Raw genomic sequence first — 3,352 nt, 5'->3', positions numbered from 1 at the left:
CAGGTCCTCCATCAAAAGCTCAACATGGGGAACTAGGTGTGGAGTCTGAACTGACCTAATAAGAACACTGCCATGCTTTGGATTCTGTCTGTATGGGCTGTAGCCTACATATTTAGAGTTGAGCGAGCATGTTCAAAACCAGCTTAGAAAGAAAAAGAGGTAAGATATCAAATACTGTCATGGTTAATACCCGTGTCATAAATAAGACTATGATTTACCACTCAGATCAAATAGATGCTACTGTACTGTATGTACAACAGGATCCAATTCTGATGGTTGCAAAAGCTGAATTGCCAACACCCAACAGAATGCATTTAGTGTGGAAGTGGCAGTACAGGACAGATGGTAGGCCACTGTCCCTGGTGCCCTTAGATAACACCTGGACTGTTTAGGTGTACATGTATTAGTTAGTATGGTGGATGTGAATGTGATACAGAGAGACAGTTGGCTAGCTGGCGAGAGATACACACCAAAACACTCCACAACACAAACACGCCAACATGCATGCGCCCGCCACACACACACACACACACACACACACAAACTGCAAAAGTTCGTATGTTTATTGCATATCTTCTGTATATCTTCTTCTTGCATGCCAAGAGGATGAGGTCAAAGTTACATTGCTGGTGTAATATTGTCCAAGAATGGTCACAAGCAACGCACAGGTGTGCCACACACACACACACACACACACTGGACTAGAAACCACCATGAAAACGTCTATAGCAAAGTAGCAATGCTCAATCCTAAACTCGTGTTGCATTTCTCTTCTAACGATGTAAAACGAATAGTAGACTACAGTAGAGCAGACTCGTAATAACTACAGTATGTCCCTGTCTGAGCATAAATCAAAGCAGATTAGTATGCTACAATCGGAAATAGAAAAAAACGTAGCGTTCCTGCTTCTAGCGGGACTATTTCTAATACCAGTACCTCTCACCTTGTGACTTTGTAGTCTTGCAGTCAGTCAGCTCTCTCTCTTGCTTCACGTAGCCTAGTAAACTCGCCCTGGTAAATCACATCACGCTGCAATTAACATTCACTCTCTGACTGTATCCCTAGCCTGCTATTCCTCTTCTTTCAACGTTTCATGCTGTACTATCGTCCGGTATAACCCCGGTTGTCCGTGTCTCTCATGCACGTAGAGAGACTGAGAGAGTTCAGGGGACTGTGCCACCGTGCTGTGGATCCCGATTCTCCAGTCCCTAAATGCATCCCTTATTCCTTTAAAGGGCCAAATGCAGGATCAAATTTCGCAGGGAGTCAAACCCACTTGTGTCAGGAACTATGGTAGGAACTGCACAGGATATTGCACCAGAGCTCAACGCTGATTTTTATTTGAGAATTGATTATGTTCTATGTGGTAGATCGCTTATTACTATAGTATATACAGAATATGAGAGGATAATCCGTTTCGGGTCGAAACGTTCTCAATAAATCGGTGAATTGGGAGCTTTAACAGTGTGCGGCCTTCTTGTTCTATACTAGTATTCTTTAATAGCCCAGCACCTATGTTTTAATGATGATTAATGAGGGTTTAAGTATGTGCATTTGACCACTAACCTTCCAATAAACTAGTAGTAACCTGAATTATTTCACAAATCAGTAGACTGTATTGTTTTGTTTATAAGTCTGTCCTTTGTGAGTGTCCAGTATAGCCTAATGTCTTATTTCTGTTTAATCACCTACAGTTTTACTAGAAAGTCAAGTTTTTAGACTGTGGTGTGAGAGTTAACTATTAATGAATCATTAGCCAGGCTGTAAAAGTTTTGTGAGGGGATAATTAGGCCTGTTTTAGACTGGGGTTTCTACCTACTAAACACTACTACATTCCACCTCAGCGTCAGATACAAACAGTAGCCTACTATACCTATCCCAGTTCAGTAGATCTACATGGTTTCAATGGTTTTACGTCTGATTTGAGATATTCAGTGGTTTGTTAACAAATGTGGTTCCATCAGCAGAGCAATGTTGAAGAGGTTTAATTCAATATAGATATATAAGCACATAGCAGTACTCTTCAGTGAGTAAAGCCATGGTAGCCTGGTCCCAGATCTGTTTGTGCTGTCTTGTCACAACCTGTGGTCATTGTCATGTTTAGACAAAACATAGGACTGGCTGTCCAGGACAAACATCTCTTACAAGCCCATGACAATGACCATAGAAGTTGGCTATACAGCACAAGCAGATCTGGGACCAGGCTAGAGCAATCTGGAAGCGTTTAGATTGTTGCATTGCGTGTGTAACAGTGTTGCTTCCGTTCCTCTCCTTGCGCCAACCTGGGCTTGAACCAAGGACCCTCTGAACACCTCAACATCTGCCTCCCACGAAGCGTCGCTACCTATCGCTCCAAAAGCCTCTGCAAGGGGAACAACTCCTTCAAGGTCTCAGAGCGAGTGACGTCACCGATTGAAACACTACTAACGCGCACCGCTAACTAGCTAGCCATTTTACACCGGTTACACGTGTGTGATATACCCAAATAAATAATTCACAGTTTAGGTGCCATAAGTGGAATATACAAATGCCTAAATCTACGCTATTATAAAATACCAGTTAAAAACAGGATGACACACACACAGAGAGATTCTATGGGCTTATGACCTACAGTAAAGAGCATGGAGAGTTGAGGTCACTACCAGCCGCGCACACACATACACACTCAATCACACACACACACTTGTGCTGAGCGATTAACCCGAAATGTCGGTTATTTTTCCGTTTTTAAACAACTAATTGACCAACATTGGTTAAATTATTTGACTTTTATTAATTGATTTATTCTGTGTTGTCACAGCATTCAACCCACATAATGCATAGTGCAATTAATGTACCCCAAAAATGTTTAACCGAAATCCAACCAACCTCAAAAAGCACTAATCGCGCAACACACACAAAACACACACGTACATACACACAAACACGGTCAACGTGGTAGGTGTAAAGAAATGGAACATTAAATTATAAGTAGTACACTAAAACACACAAGCACACTGCTGTAACACATAATCACGTAGTATACCAAACATCAGGAACACCTTGAGTTACACCCCCTTTTGCCCTCAGAACAGCCTCAATTTGTCAGGACATGGACTCTACAAGTTGTCGAAAGTGTTCCACGGGGATGCTGGCCCATGTTGACTCCAATGCTTCCCACAGTTGTGTCAAGTTGGCTGGATGTCCTTTGGGTGGCGGGCCATTCTTGATACACATGGAAAACTGTTGAGTGTAAAAAAAAACAGCAGCTTTGCAGTTCTTGCCACAAACCGGTGTGCCTGGTACCTACTACCATACCCCGTTCAAAAGCACTTAAATCTTTTGTCTTGCCCATTCACCCTCTGAATCGGCA

General features: G+C 42.4%; 1 protein-coding gene across 3 annotated transcripts in view; it reads right to left on the bottom strand.

Moving 5' to 3' along the window:
- plekhh1 (pleckstrin homology domain containing, family H (with MyTH4 domain) member 1) overlaps positions 1–1,215 on the bottom strand; it is a 66,930-nt gene extending 65,715 nt beyond the window's left edge. For all 3 annotated transcript variants that reach the window (XM_045717964.1, XM_045717965.1, XM_045717970.1), the window contains exon 1: positions 944–1,215. The gene's annotated coding sequence lies outside the window, so the exon portion shown is untranslated. The remainder of the gene's footprint in view (positions 1–943) is intronic.
- Between the last annotated feature and the right edge of the window lie 2,137 nt (positions 1,216–3,352).

Source organism: Salmo salar, chromosome ssa01, assembly GCF_905237065.1.
Source record: "Salmo salar chromosome ssa01, Ssal_v3.1, whole genome shotgun sequence".
Classification (NCBI taxonomy): Eukaryota; Metazoa; Chordata; class Actinopteri; order Salmoniformes; family Salmonidae; genus Salmo; species Salmo salar.
Note: the sequence above shows the minus strand (reverse complement) of the source record. Positions and strands in the feature narration are given on the sequence as shown.